We start from the raw sequence: 16,865 nt of genomic DNA on the forward strand, positions 1-16,865 counted from the left end.
AAGTGCCAGTCAGTTTTGGTCGGAAAGTCGCGAACGGTGTTGTAGTTTTCCGACACCGTTTTTTTGAATTTTAATATTTTTCACAGGGTTTTCGATGGGGAGGAAAAGTTGGTAATGGATTGAATAAATGTCCTAAGAAAGGATTAAACGTGAATTGGTGAGGAATTACATACTGTGTTGTTACAAATTCCGCATTTGTTTTATACGCTCCATGGATAAAGGATATACGAGCTTTTTTCGGTGTGTTGTATGTTTCATAAGTTACATTGTCCATCAAAAGAAGGCCTATCGGAAAAGTTGAGAGTCTTCAGCAAGGTGAGCAAAAGTTGAAAATGATTATGCGACATTCGAAATTTATAATGCAGTTTTTTTTTCAATGCGCTTTGGACGAAAAAACTAAAAGCTCATGGATAAACACACGTACAGGCAACGTTCTCAATGATTTTAGTTGATTTTTATTGATCGATCAAATGAACTTTTTTATGGGCATACTTATTATCTAGCAGGAATAGATTTATTCCTCTTCCTGTTAACACATTAAGGACCGCTAAGAAATCTTGGCTGGAAAACACAAAAATTCGGCGTTATGTGACCCAAAAACTACTGAACCTAATTTTATTAACTTTGTCTCTTTGAGTTACCAAAAGTGTTGTTTTCAATTAATGTGGAATAAAATTTCTATTTTAAACCTATAGCTTTTGAGTTATGCTTCTAAATGTAGCACACTCGCGGCAAGCGAAAAAACGAGATATCTCGAAATTGGTCCTCAATGTGTTAAACTTGTTAGTTTATAGATAGTTATACCAGTAATGTCGAATGAAATTTATAAAGATTCTATTATTTTCGGAATTTGACATAAAACAAACTTCATTTTTTCGATTTGCTAGCTCATCAAAATACGTGCATACATATATTAGTTACTAGTTAGCTGTATAATTCTAACATTTGGTATGTATGAGAGCGAGGTTAAGATTCAAACCAAAACAGAGAAAGGAGAAATGTGCTTTGGAAATGCCAAAGCTGCTTCTTTTGGTTTCGGTAAATATTTTTTACTGCTGTAAGGCTGTTTTGTGAAGGATTTGAACTCTGGAGCAGGCATTTGACCCCATTACTGCTGTAAGGCTTTCACTGAAACTTTTTCAATTTTTTTATCCAACAGTTTCAGATGATTTTCCAATTAAACCCATGGCATATTTACTGCTTCGAATACGTTGGGATGATATGAACGAATGAAGTCTTTGTTATACTATTCCATGGCTACAAGCGGGCAAAAGATCAACAAGCATAATATTTACTTTAATAAAAATAATTCGAGAACTAATCAAGCAAATGGAACCAAATTTGACATGGGTTATAAGGATAACACAAATGTTTTTATGATTATTTGGGACTCCACCCTCTTCGATTGGGGAGAAACAAAAGGGGGGAGGGGGGGGGGTTTCTATACAATATAATGCATTATTCGATAACTAATCATGCAAATGATTCCAAATATCAAAATAAGTTTCTACGATGTTTGAGACTCATCTGTGCTTCCACTGGGGGGATTAGAAGGGGGGAGTGGGTCTCTCTTTTATGCATTAGTCGAGAACTAATCGAACAAAAAAATCAAATTTATCATGGAAGTATATTCGAGTACGAGATATGTTTTTTTATCCTTCGAGACCCCTCCCTCTTCAACGGGAAGAGGGCAAAAATGAGGGAGGTTCCCTTACAATATTTTTGGATCATTCGAAAGTTTATTGTTCAAATAAAATAGCAGAGGGTATTTGAGTAGATTTTTTTTCTATGATGTTTTAAAGCTACTTCCTCCTTTCACTGATTCGATAGAAAAGAGGAAGAGGAGCTCCCAAACAATTTTTTTTTTAATAACTCGGGTGCTAATCTAGCAGATGGTACCAAACTGGGAAAAGTATTATGAATTTTTTCTAAGTTGGATTGGTTCCCCTTACGGGATAGGACAGATAAAAAAGGTGCCATACGTTTGTTTTGATAAATTCAAGAGTTCATCGAATAAATTAAACCGAATTTTACAGGGGAAAGCATAAGGATACACGAAATGATTCTATGGTTATTAAAAACCCCTTTCACATTTCAGTGGGGAATAAGAGAGGGGAAAAGGAGTTCCGAACAATATTTGTATAACTTGAGAACTTGTCCAACGAGTATTCGAGTACGAAAAATGTTTCTACTTTTTAAGAAGAGATTCCTTACTACAGAGGCGGGAATGGGGGAAGTTTTATCGCATAATTTTTTAAAACTTTTCAAGTTAATCATATTTTTATGAAAGGATTGAAAGATTTAAGAACTCTCCTTCTTTCAGAAAAGAAACGGGAAAAAGGAAAGTATGTATAGCTCAAAAACTTATTAAGCAAATGGAGCCATCTGTGAAATGTGATGTTAGGCTGGAACAAATATAAATTTCTTTTTTTGTCACAGCCCCCTCTTCGAAATTTCCAAAAACCCGAAGGGGGAAATAAATAAAGTTTGAAGTAATTTATGTAAATTCCTATAAAAAAAATTCCAATATCTTAAAGTTTACAAGACTAAAAATTAAATTTAAGAAGATGGGAGTTATTTCACCTTTTGTTTTCTTGATTTCATTGAATTATTCGATAAAAAATTACTTGATTTATAGGTTTTGTGCAACAATATAATATGAAATTTTGTTGCATACAAGCTTCCGTGCAATTTATTCCAATTTATTTGTTTTTCGCATTATTTTTTTATTGTCCCCCCCCTCACGATGTCCCAACTCCGAGTGACAAAAGAAGGATTTGAAATTTGTTCCGGCCTTATTTGATTACGGAAAATGATGTTTCGGCAGTTAGTGGACCCACCTCACACTGCAGAGGAGAAAGGATAATAAAAACGAGTTCTTAATATCAAATTTACAACCATTATTGAAAAACAATTTTAGATAAATCGAAAAAAAAATCATTTCAGAGAATCCAATGTCCTTTGTATTGGTGTGAAAGCTCTCTAGTAAAGATATCTAATTTTTTTTTATAACGAAATTATTTTCACACAATTTATTGGTTTTTAGAAGGTATAGCAAAGCTAGTTGTTTATTAGTTCATTCACCTTTAATATGCAAAAAAAAGATTTCAAATTAATATTATGCAGTCCGAGATATTTGAATCTAGGTAAATACAAGTACTTTTTTAATTTTTCAAAATTTCATATTTAGAGCATATCTTGAAAACTGTTCTACTAAGATTTTTTTGACTATCATTTTCGGATTCAGCGGACGATTTTACATTAAAAATCATCTTGAGATGGCTTGGCTTAAAAAATGCTGAAACAAATGTAATTATAAAAACTTCTAAACAGGCATAAAGGGTGATACGGTCAAAATTTGGTCAATATCAACTTGACGTATTTCTTTCAATTTTGCATTTAAAAAACCTGAACACCCCTCATTTTGAAGGTGTGTGTGTGTAGAATGTTGCTCCTATTCTGATTTTTGAATTAACTCTTCAGTTGTCAAAATGCCGTCCAAGGAAGAAGAGCAGCGTACTCACACGCAAAGCTGGCAAAATCGTTAAAAGTTGCCAAATCAACCGTTACAAATGTAATTAAAGTGTTTGGGGAACGTTTGTCGACAGCCAGGAAGTCTGGATCGTGGGGAAATCGAAAACCGGAAGCCGCTGAGACGACTAAGAGAGTTGCCGGTAGTTTCAAGCGAAACCCTAACCTCTCTCTCCGAGATGCCACAAATAAGCTGGGTGTATCGTCTACAACCGTGCATCGAGCCAAATAACGAGCCAGACTATCGACTTACAAGAAGGTAGTGACTCCAAATCGCGATGATAAACAAAATACGACGGTCAAAGCGCGATCCCGGAGGCTGTACACTACGATGCTGACGAAGTTTTACTGCGTGGTAATGGACGACGAAACCTACGTCAAAGCCGACTACAAGCAGCCTTCGGGACAGGAGTTTCATACGGCAAAAGGAAGGGGAAAGGTAGCAGATATTTTCAAGCACATGAAACTGTCAAAGTTCGCGAAGAAATATCTGGTTTGGCAAGCCATCTGTACCTATGGTTTGAAAAGCAGCATTTTCATAGCTTCCGGGACTGTCAACCAAGAAATTTACGTGAAAGAGTGTTTGAATAAACGTCTGCTGCTTTTCCTGAAGAAACAAGGTTGTTCCGTACTGTTTGGCCGGATTTGGCATCTTGCCATTACGGTTAAAAGGCCATGGAGTGGTACGCCGCCAATAACGTGCAGGTGGTTCCCAAGGACAAGAACCCTCCCAACACGCCAGAGCTCCGCCCAATTGAGAAATACTGGGCTATTGTCAAGCGGAACCTAAAGAAGACCAAAAAAACTGCTAAGGACGAGCAGCAGTTCAAGGCAAACTGGCTTTGTGCGGCGAAGAAGGTGGACAAGGTGGCTGTACAAAATCTTATGGCAGGGGTTAAGCGTAAGGCCCGGCAATTCGGATTTGGAAAAGCGGAAGCCTAACTGAATATTTTTCCTGAATTTCATACTAATTAAACTTGAAAAAGAAATTTAATTTGTTTTTTTAAATAAACGATTTCACCGATTTACACGCGTTTTCCCTTGACCAAATTTTGACCGTATCACCCTTTAAATATTATATGTTAAGTGAGAAAAGTCGTTTAAATTGTCGAAAAAAATAATATGACAAAAAGCTTTTATTTTCAAAATAGCAAGGAACTCTGTGCTTCGCGTTTAAGAAATCTAATGATGCCCGAATACATCAAACAATTTCTAACTCAGCATTGTATATTGTATGTTTGAAAATTTTCTACTGTGGCTAGAATAACTTTAAAGCATAGCGTGCGTATAAGTACGCAGTTTTTATACTTTCCTTAGATGTATTGAAAAGTCTAACTTCAGCATACAAATGAGGGTGGTCCAAAAATGGGATATATTTCGGAATCAAAAACTTGGACTTGGGGCTGAAATCGTTCAGTGGCCTTACCAAATTTCAGCTTATTTAGCTGACTCTAGGAGCAATTGTATCCGTGGTCTATTCTTAGTTCCAATTTAAACAACTCTTGAACTCTTCACGTGCCACCAGTAAAATGGATAGGGGGAAGTGTTTCGAAATCCGCATATTGGGTAATATGCGCAAACAGCCGATTGACGATATGGCTGGAGATTCAACATATCTAACTAGTGTAGTTTGAGGATAATACGCTTTTGACACATGGCATGAAAAAAAAATTATGGTTACATAAAGTCAAAAAAATTAAAAAATTCAAACAAGATTTTTGTCAGTTTTGTTAAAATATATTTATATATATAATTATCGTGCGTACAGAATATATAAACAAAAATGGTATTGACTTTTCTTCCCGAGCAGACCTTGATGCCCAAATCGAAAGCAAACCGAGAGCAAAATAAGGTATCAACAGCATAACGATAGCACCATTTGCTTTTCATTTATTGACGATAGCAAAAATTGACATCACTAAGCTTTCAATTATTTTTATTTGACAGCAAACAGAGTGCAAAAAGAGGTACCAAGAGCAAAATGATAGCATTATGAGCTGTTGATGTATATATCAGAGCAAAACTAGGCATCATTAGGCTGTCATTTACTAAAAGATTTAAAAATTTAAAGTCAGTAAAAATAAAGTTTTGGAAGAATTAAATAAAAATTAAGATTTAGGAGTTGACAGCATTATCAAATGTCGATCGTAAAATTTGGTTTTTTCGAATTACTTGAAATAGCAAAATTTTAGCAAAATAATGTGCTTTTCTTTTACAGTGTTAGCAGTGTTCTTCATTTATTTATAACAACACTATTTGAAATTCAAACATCTCGGAAACACGAAAAGTATTTTTGAGATTTAAAGAAACGAGCCCTTGGTATCTTAATTACGATATTTCAATATATGTGTGAAATATTGAAGAAAATGTGCAATAAAATCGCAAAAGTCAAATTTATGTTTTTTTTTCTTTTAAAAAAAGTAGGTAGTTTCTGAAAAATCGCTATAATTTCTTTAGATTTGAAAATTCTAACAAATTTTTTAATCTCAAACATTTTTCTGCAATGAAAAATGTTTTGAAGATCGTGTTGAAAGAAATCAACAATCTCAACAATTATTTTTCACCTTTTATGGACCATTACTTTTATAAGACATAAAAACGGCTTTAAACCTGCTCAGTTGTGTTATACGAATTACAATATTATTATTTCACTGACTTTATAATTGCTATTCTCATTTAAAAAAGTCATCCATTCAAGATTTAAATGTTGTCAAAACAAATATTTGTTCCAAAAATATTAGAAGAGAATTGTTACAACTCAGATTCTCGCAGAAATGATTTTTTATTAGGAATTGTTTGTTCAAGTCAATACCGATAAATATCATGTCATTTAAAATTATACTTTTCAAATCAATGTAACGTATGTTAAACAAGTATGTACCTAACAGAAAGTTTCACAATGTATAAAATAATTTAACTTTTGATGTTAAATCTCCAAATAATTTTTAACTAAAATTTCCATACTATGTGTACCTTTTTTCTGTGTTTAAACATTGCTTCTAATAATGTCCCTTGCCTTAGAAGTGATTTAGTTTTCATGCAATATTTCAAAGTCGCGATTGAACAAATTGCATTCATATCGCAGTGTGTAGTAAAGTTTTAGGCCGATAACATATTGAGTGCGAATTTACGGACGCAGTCAATGCGAACTCAGATGGCAGAACAAATTAAAAACTGCTTTGCCGCGTTGAGTATGTCAGGTTTAAGCGATTCACATACATTTTCATCAAATGTGATTCACCGCATTGAATCGCATTCGCCGCATCGCATCACATCGCACTCACTATTTCATCGGCCCTGTGCATACTCTGTGCACGATATTTTTGACTTATTTTGATTATTTACCACTGCAAAGCTTATTGTCTTTATTTTGAGTTCAAATTCATCAGCGTGCAGAAAAACAAACAAAAATTGACAGTTGTTGCATCTGTGTTTAATTTTTGTTTTGTTTCGAAATGTTGTTCGCACCTGTTCGCCCAAGTGCTTCGAGAAATCCCGCATTTGGTTTGTACGTGGATTAACAAGTAGGTAAAAACCCACATCTGGCCCTTCCGGAGCTAAATCACTTGAACAGCCGCTTGTACTCATCCCGGTTGTAACTGTACACGCAGATGGAGATGGCGAACTTCGGAAACGGAAAAACACGGATTAGTGAAACCGAATTTGTGTTAACAGAGAAAGCGTCCGGAAGATCCAAAACTGAGGTGCTGACTTCCGGAAGTGGATTTACTGGTGGCGCTGGTAAGTGATTTTTTTTATTCCTTCTGATAAACGTTATAATTTTGATTTTAATGATTGCAGACATTTCCTTTGGTGTCCAAGCGATGTTTCATTTAATGGTCCACCGGAACAATTTAACGTACCTGCACCAGTTGCCAGACGAGATTGTCATAGCCAGTTCGAATGCATGTTTCTGATTATGTCCGAAAGATCGGAAAGTCGAAGTAAGTGTATGTTTTTTTAAATTTTTGCTTATTTAGATAAGAAACTTTGAAATTAGTTTGGAATATATTATGTCCATAAGTTAAAACTTTAATTTTATTTTAATATTGTTTCTGCAAAGTAAAAGTAATATAATCTTTAGTAAATGCTGCAAGCTTGTTTGATTTGAAGAACATTTGGTAAAATCCCTGTTTAGAAGCAGGATTTTTAATGTCATTGGCATTGCTTTAATTCAGGAAAAAAAATACTTAAACAAAACGTTGGATTTAAAACCTACAATTGCTTTCAAATGTCAAAGTTCAGTTAATAACAATGAAAGGTAAAAACATAGCCTGTTTTTTGATAAAATTTGAACTTGCATGCATGCATGCCACTGTTTATGCCTGGTTTATAACATACCCATGTTTCGTAAAAGGAAAATTAACAATCCATATAATCATACCACTGAACAGACATTTGTATAATAACTTTTTTTTTCTTTTTTTCTCGTGTCTAAACTATTGATCATAGTGATGATATGGTAGCATTGCAGAATGATTTTGGTAGCATGCAATAACTGAATTGAATCACATAATCGTTTTTGCTGACGAAATGTTATCAACCACTTAAATAAGTAGTTCCTGCTCAAATGATCGAGAAAATGTATTTTGCTTCTTATTTGAACCCCTTAAAGACTAGGCGTTATTTTTAATGAATCGCCGAGGAGCAAAGCGTTTGTTGCCACATTCTTAAAAAATAGCTTTTTAATTTTTTTAAATCCCCCCTTCGGGTTTTTTTTTGGAAATTTCGAATGAGAGGGGGACAGGAGTTCAACATTCAAGTTTGAAAGTTAAAAATAACTTTATGAAGAGATTAACCACCGTAATTTTTGTTTGTTACTTTGATTTATCGGCCTAGCGGTGAAAAGTGATGTCCTTTTTAGTAGGGACATCTAAAGATTATGAAATTTTTTATATAGATGGATAGAAGGTTAGAAGAAATGAAAGATGGTGAAAATGAGCGGGTAGAATTTGTCTAGAAGCATTACCATCACATACCAAATTTTTGTTCCTCACGAGCCTACTACTATGAAGTGGTAGATACAGATAGAGTTGCATCTACCACCACACATTAGTAGGCTTAGCGTGGTCCGCCCCACAAGCGAGAACTTGTAGTGCGGACGAACAAAAAGATGGTATGTGATCGCTCAGATAAGCTCCCTTTAACTCAGAAACGCATCTATCGATGTTTAAGTCTTCTCAGTTTGTTATCTTCGCATTCGTTACATGCGGGGTTTGCATGCGAAACGGTACGGTCGATAGTCTGATAGTGACCAACCACCGATGCTATGATGTCGTGTTTTTATTTCTTTTTGGCCAAAGTTATTTAATTTTATGAAGAGATTAACCACCGTAATTTTTGTTTGTTACTTTGATTTATCGGCCTAGCGGTGAAAAGTGATGTCCTTTTTAGTAGGGACATCTAAAGATTATGAAATTTTTTATATAGATGGATAGAAGGTTAGAAGAAATGAAAGATGGTGAAAATGAGCGGGTAGAATTTGTCTAGAAGCATTACCATCACATACCAAATTTTTGTTCCTCACGAGCCTACTACTACGGTGGTTAATCTCTTCATAAAATTAAATAACTTTGGCCAAAAAGAAATAAAAACACGACATCATAGCATCGGTGGTTGGTCACTATCAGACTATCGACCGTACCGTTTCGCATGCAAACCCCGCATGTAACGAATGCGAAGATAACAAACTGAGAAGACTTAAACATCGATAGATGCGTTTCTGAGTTAAAGGGAGCTTATCTGAGCGATCACATACCATCTTTTTGTTCGTCCGCACTACAAGTTCTCGCTTGTGGGGCGGACCACGCTAAGCCTACTAATGTGTGGTGGTAGATGCAACTCTATCTGTATCTACCACTTCATAGTAGTAGGCTCGTGAGGAACAAAAATTTGGTATGTGATGGTAATGCTTCTAGACAAATTCTACCCGCTCATTTTCACCATCTTTCATTTCTTCTAACCTTCTATCCATCTATATAAAAAATTTCATAATCTTTAGATGTCCCTACTAAAAAGGACATCACTTTTCACCGCTAGGCCGATAAATCAAAGTAACGTTAAAAATAACATAAAAATTACGGGCGTGTTGCCAAAATCGAAAGGAGTCTGTATATGCTACTGTTTTACAATGCTTCTTGTAGGTGGGTGTTGGTAGTTGCCTAGTTATAGGCGATATTCACACCGATCCTATTTGCATACCCGTAATGAAAAATGAGAAAGCGAATAAATGATCGCTTTCTGGCTTAGAATATATTTTTATATTCTGAATTCAACTTTCAAAATATTTTTTTTATTTATTTGGTTGATTTTTATTTCTTCAAGTCATTCATCCCTCAACATTCAACATACACGAAACCGTTCGATGGAAATTTTGTGTGTTCAAAATGAATCATTCTCCAAGCCTTGAAACCTGCAATTCATTGCAGTGTACTAAGTTGAAGAATCCATGTTGCTATGAAAGTTTACTTAAATTATTAACGTGGGCGATTCTCCGGCGCATGAGACCGTGGTAAAATACCTCTACTGTTGACGATCCGGGGCCAGCGTCTTCACTTGTTCCCAGCTTTTAACATTTTAATGAATAATATGCTTTTGTCGATGAATTTCTAAATTTCTTTCTCAGCGGATCCTGAGCATACTTTAAGGGCAAAATTATAGATTGCTTTGCTATCGCGGCTTGAGAGTAAAATTTGCTCCTATTCTGCTGGACATAAGATTATACACATACTTGCTACATTCTTTAATTCCAATTCCAATTCATAAATTAAATAAAGAATAGTATACATTAAGGCGTTTTTTGTTGTGTATCTATCACTGAGTCCAGTTAGTTGATCTATTTTATTTTAACTGATAGTTACATAAGAAAAGGCGAAATTATATTCAGTATTGATCTCGAAAGAAGAAATAAATTTAGATTTCGATTGACCTTAGACAATATTTTTGAGAAAAAGCTATTGGGCAAAATAACGACAAATTTTGCTATCACGCCTTGAAATCAATTTCGCTTATATTTTGCTTGTTTTCAGGTGGTACAAAGCAGAGCAACAACTTGCATTCATGATTGGCAAAATGATACCAATTTTTACTTGTTTTGAGGCCAAATCGATTCCTCATATTTCGGATGTTTTGAGGGCATATTGATGTCAAATTTTGCTGTAAAGAAAATTCTATTGATGCCTTGAATAAGCATCATTTTGCTCTCCAAGCTGTCGAAAAATAAGGTGTAGTTATGGTCTCAGTTTTAGCAAAATTTGGTATCACTTTGCTAACCAAGTATGAAAATTTATGCTCTCATTTTTGCTGTGTACCACCTTATGTCAAGCAAAATGAGAGCAAACTTGGCTCTCAGGGCGTGATAGCAAAATTTGCTATAATTTTGCCATAAAAGTCTGCTCGGGTTTCTTATTCACCTGGAGATCGGAAATTCAACAAATTGAAGCTTTTGGCAAAGTTGTACATGATAAGATATTGGAATAAGAGACAGTTTTTGAATGCCCATATCAGGCAGGTTATATGCCTTTATCAAGAAAAAATAGATTAGTCTAATAAATTTTTTACTTTTTATCATAGTTTGCTGGGGAACGATTTAAGCCCTCAAGGTTTTGATTACGAAACATAAGACTATTTCTGGACTACGAGTTCGCAATAGAATTAAAAAAAACAGCATAATTCAATTTCAATAGCAGTAGAAGGTTAGAGTTCAGGTTTTGGCATGCCAATTTCAGTAGGTAGGTAGTTTGTAATTGTATCTTTGCCAATTTTCATGTTTGCTTATACTCGGTACTTAAGTCATCTTGCGTGCCGTCTCACGTAGGTACAGGGTATGTGTATGAGATATTAAAGAAGCTTTTTTCTTACCTAACTTTTCTTTTAGTGTGAACTATATCAATCTATTATATAGAAAATCTAAGTAAAGTAAATGCTAAAATCTTTGTCTGAAATTACGGTGTAATTAGAAATAAATAGTAGTAAGTATCGAGTACTACTGCATATCTTAACCCAATAAAATTATGTCTGGAATTTGACAACTGTCTTATTTTATCACAGATTTCTAATAATTAATCTGAAACCTTTTCTTTTCTTTAATGATCCCGCGCCGATCCTCCGGTGCATAGGGGCGTGGTAAAAGACCTCCACTGTTGACGATCCGGAGCCAGCGTCTTCACCTGGTCCCAGTCAAGATTCAAGTCGACAGTTCGGATTTTCGGATTTCAGCAGCTAGGCTTCGCCGCCACGAGTTTCTGGGTCTGCCTCTTCTTCGATGTCCTTCTGGATTCCAATCTAGCGCCTCTCTGCAAATCTCGTTTTTATCATTCCGCAGCGTGTACCCAATCCATCTCCACTTACGTTCCCGAATCTCAATTTCTAGCGCCCTTTGATGACACCGGCGATGTAGTTCCTCATTTGAGATCCAGTTGCCAGGCCACCAAGCGCGGATGATATTCCGCAGGCAGCGGTTTACAAATAATTGCAGTCTTCGCGTCGTCACCGTATATGTGCACCAAGTTTCGCACCCGTACAGCAATACAGATTTGACGTTTGAGTTGAAGATTCGGATTTTGTTCGTAGAGACTCGCAAATGCAAAGCGGCCCTTTCTGATCCGGGTTTCGATGTCTTTCCTGGTACCACCATCAGGCGTTATCTGGCTACCAAGATACTGGAAGTACTCCACTTTCTCAACTTGTTGCCCAGCTACCATGAAACTGGAGGGATTTCCTGTGTTGATCTCCATCGACTTGGTCTTTCCGACATTGACTTTGAGACCTGCTGCCTTGGAACTTTCGGTGAGGTCGTCGAGTTTGCTCTGCATGTCCGGTTGTGTTTGGGCGAGCAAAACAATATCGTCTGCCAGGTCAAGGTCGTTCAGTTGCTCCATTGTTGAAGGATTCCACGGCAATCCTCGGTTCGGTGCACAGTCAATCGATCCAGTCAGAATCTTCATGTCAGCGAAAAGACGGTGCAACATTTGTGCTGACAGGGCAGGGTCGGCTTTCAGCATTTCAGCAGGGATGCAATCGATTCCAGGTGCTTTGTTGGATTTCATGTTTTTGATTGCCGCTTCTATTTCAGCCAGCGAAGGCGCTTCCGAGTTGACGCCATTTATGCGACTTACTGTTGGCGCTTCGAGCTGCGGATTCTGTTGGCCATCGCTATTCATGACTCGGAAGAGTTGTTCGAAGTGCTCAGTCCATCGTTTGAGCTGATCTGTTCGATCGGTCAATAACTGACCTGCTCGGTCTTTCAGCGGCATTCTTGCATTAGTCCTTGCACCACTGAGGCGGCGAGAAATGTCATAAAGTAATCGGATATCATTGGCGGCGGGTCTTTCTCCCTGTTCGGCTAGGGAGTTTGTCCAGGCTGTTTTGTCTCGTCTACAAGCTCGTTTAACTGCCTTTTCCAGCTCCGCATATCGTAAGCGGGCGGCTGCTTTGGCTGACCCGGTACATGCCTGCTCAATTCCAACTTTCGCCTTTCTCCGATCATCGACCATCCTTCTAGTTTCATCCGACATCCATTCACTTCTTCTTCCACGAACTTTACCGAGAGTACCATGGCTCGTCGTGATAAAGGCATTCTTGATTCTACACCACTGTTCTTCGACTGTTCCGTCTGTCAGCAGTTCCGAGGCTCGGGATTCCAGCTGTTCAACGTATGCCCTTTTCACCTCTGGATTCTCCAACCGGCAGACTTCGTATCGACACCCGACTTTCTCCTCGCGCCGTTGGACACGCGCAACTCTCAGTCGTATTTCGCCAAGGACGAGGTGATGGTCAGATGCAATATCTGCGCTTCGTTTGTTGCGTACATCAAGAAGGCTCCTTCTCCATTTTCGGCTGATGCAGATGTGGTCAATTTGATTTTCTGTTCGGCCATCTCGGGATACCCAAGTGACCTTATGTGCTGGTCGATGGGGGTAGAGCGATCCACCGATCACGATGTTGTTGTTGCCACAAAATTCTACAAACAGCTCTCCGTTTTCGCTCATCTGTCCTGTCCTAGACCATGGCGCCCCATGATGCGCTCAAGGTCCTGATTTTCGGAGCCAATCTTTGCGTTGAAGTCGCCCAAATGGATTTGAATGTCACCCTTCGGAATTTTCTCTATAACGCTGTTCAGTTGACTATAAAACTGCTCTTTCTCCTGCAAGTCGGCAACGTCAGTTGGCGCATAACACTGGATCATTGTAAGGTTTCTAACCCGTGTTCTAAATCTGGCTACGATTTCGTTTATCGGTTCCCATCTAATGAGGGCCGCGTAGGCCTGCGGGCTTAACAGGAAACCAACTCCTCGTTCCCGAGTAGCATGTTCTCCTCGTATGCCAGAGTAAAGCAGGACTTGCCCGGATTGTGTCTTGTGTTCTCCAGTATTAGGCCAACGGACTTCGCTCAGTCCCATAATTTCAAGTTTGAGGCGGCTAGCCTCTCTAGCAAGTTGTTCCAGTTTGCCTTGTTGGACAAGGGTTAAAACGTTCCAAGTTCCAATTCGTGTCCGTGTTTTCATGCAAAAAGTCGTCGCCAAAGTTCCAAGTCGGTCATTTCTTTCGGATTCCGTAACAATTTCAAGTCGGGAACAGTAGGTTGTTAGCCTAAAGTCCCTATTCCGCGATGGGGCTGCTATCTTGGACTTAGCTGGCGGGAGCCGCATTTCATAAATTCAGCCGCCCGCTGCGAGACAGACGCTGTTTGAGCTGCCCCTGACCTGGAGAACGGAAGCTCGATTGTTGTTGCACACCGCCTCTGACCTGGGGAACAGACGCGCGCGGCCACCTTCTCAGTCTGCATGCGACCAAAGCATCCACCGGGGTTGGGTACTCGATCTCCAGCTGTAGCACCAACTTTAACCTCATTTCATTTGTAGACATAATTATTTACTCTGTTTATCAACGTTATATCACGTTAAACCTTAACGAAGCAATTCTAGTGAACTCTGTTATTCTATAGTTCATTTATAGATAAGAATATTCGAACAATTTGAGTTTTCAAACGCATTGCCAATTGGTAGGATTGGAAAATGAATCGTTCTAAATTCAACAGTAAGAGTAGTAGTTGATTCTTATAAATCCAACGTCCAACACGGGTTGCAATGATTCAATGGCCATACATCAGCGTCTCAACCTGATTTCCTTCATTCGCACATGAATACATAGAAGTAGCTGTATGTAAGTAAAACTGTCTGCTTTTGAATCAGTCCAAAGTTCATTCTTTGGTGGGGTTTTCATTTTTTTCCCAAGCCGGGTAATTACCGGCTTTGCACCGGATAAGCTAATGGTGGATCGAAAATAGCTTGAATATGAAGCTATGGTTGATAATTTTTTCCTACGTTTGGTTAGGACTCATGTATTATAGTTTTTTTTTACGAAAATTTACAGATCACTTTGGCAAAGTATTCAGAAAGCTATGAAGTCTATAAACTAATTTCAATTTATTCAAACAATTCTTCAAAGAGTGTCTTGGCTTCTAAGTTTTAGTTTCGTTATCGCTTCTTAAAACGCAAGGTCGTGGTTGCTTATTGGGGCTCATCAATCGCGTGCTCAAAGGATTGTAAGTCACCCACATGTGAGTTCATTTATTTAATGAGCATTTTAAGCCGTTGTGTGTTTATGTTTTGAATTCAAAATTCTACTTCTCTCATTTAAATAAGTAAATTAGCATTTGTTTAAAATGGAATTAAACTAGTTCAGTGAATTTTGACTTACATAAATAATTGGAAAATACTTAAAGCAACTGTGTCTCTGATTGATGACTGAGTACGTCTGGGGTATAGTAGATTTGTATTAGGTGTGGGAACGCAAGCAGCTGATAAAATTCTGTTGATATCAATGAAAACGAGTTAGGGATACTCGAAAAGAACGGTATTGAAAATCTTAAAGATGTTTAAGTGTTTAATGAGTTAAGTATTTTGGATAGCTTTGGGAAGTGGAAGAATTCTTGTAGCATAGAAGATTTTGTAAAAATGTTTGACTTATCTGTTGATCGTTCAATTACAAAGTCGAAGTCCTTTTCAATGGAAAACACTTAGATTATTTTAAAAGTTTGCAGAATCTTAGCTCTGAAACTCTGAATGTGAGACATGAGACAAAGATAATAGATATATTTATTAACTATTTTTGCCTATAGTCATAGCATTCTTTCGGGCCAACATTTACATTATGTATTTAAAAAATTGGTTTACTTGTTAGCAAGATTTGAGAATACGAAGAATTAGGGCCGGTAACAGCAAAATGCATATTTTTTTATTTTGATTATAGTCGTTTTAACATCTTTATGACATTCGCGACTTATATCAACGATGTAGTTGGCTGACAGTCATTGAAAAAGTTATCCGGTACAACTGTGATCGATGTTTGCTCTCGGGCTCGAATTCGCGGAAATCGTCTAAGCAAGAAACTGACTTGCCAACTGAGCAAAATGTTTAAAAATTGAGATCATCTTTGTGTTAAGTAAAAAATATATGATTAAATCCCTTATTATAGATAGAAAACCGAAAAATAGAGCTTTTGTGATTTTTTTTGTTTGTTTTTGATAATCGGGACACCAAGCGGGAAAAAGTCGAAAAAAATGCGGGAAATCAAAAATTGAATTTAAGTGATCACTTTGCAATTTATTTGGAAGATATTCCGTAAGCAGCATTGTAATCTAATCAGTTTTAATAATACTTTTGTAGCCGTTCAAAATATATTTCTAGATTCATGTTTATTTTCGAAACCGGGTTTACAGATAAAAAACATTAAATGGTTTTGAAAAAGTATGAAACTGTTGACCCGAATATTATGTTTGAAACCTTCGTATGCGTGGAAACTATTTTCAAAAATAAAAGATTTACTTATATGTTTCTAAAAGATTTACAAAAATTGATCTCGAATTTTATTACGAATGATTGCCTTGCGAAAATATGAATTTATTAACCCGAAATCTATTGAGTTCGGATTGGAATATTTTTGTAACATCTCTAGAAGTTAAAGACGAGCCCCTGAATAATTCACCAACAATTTTTCTTTGTACATACATACGTTGGTGGTTTGTTTGGATCGGATGTAATGAGCACGTAGTCGTAGTCGTTTGTAGTTGATTAGTATATTTGATACCTACACCGACACAAGCTGAGCCGGTGAATTCGAGACCTTTCCTGGCACGCTCGCTTCTTCCATTTAGTACAAATTACGCGGTCGCGAAGTCTACTTCTATTTAGTGGTGCGAATCTGGGGCATCACGCGAAATGCTCGGGTAAATGTGCGAAATTTTCTACGTATCTTGGAACCAAAAGTGCACATGTGATATTAGAGAATAGTTTCTAAAGTACGTTACCAGCCTACGTTCAGATGTAAGTGGCA

At 37.0% G+C, this 16,865-nt stretch overlaps 1 protein-coding gene across 2 annotated transcripts in view; it reads left to right on the forward strand.

The window, feature by feature from the left end:
- The window catches only part of LOC129751569 (phospholipase ABHD3), a 44,211-nt gene continuing 27,346 nt past the window's right edge, over positions 1 to 16,865 (forward strand). Inside the window, exon 1 of one of the 2 annotated variants that reach the window (XM_055747154.1) lies at positions 1 to 315. The gene's annotated coding sequence lies outside the window, so the exon portion shown is untranslated. Of the gene's footprint in view, positions 316 to 16,683; positions 16,856 to 16,865 lie in introns of those variants that run through there. The other variant, XM_055747155.1, reaches the window with a different exon arrangement.

Source organism: Uranotaenia lowii, chromosome 3, assembly GCF_029784155.1.
Source record: "Uranotaenia lowii strain MFRU-FL chromosome 3, ASM2978415v1, whole genome shotgun sequence".
Taxonomy (NCBI): domain Eukaryota; kingdom Metazoa; phylum Arthropoda; class Insecta; order Diptera; family Culicidae; genus Uranotaenia; species Uranotaenia lowii.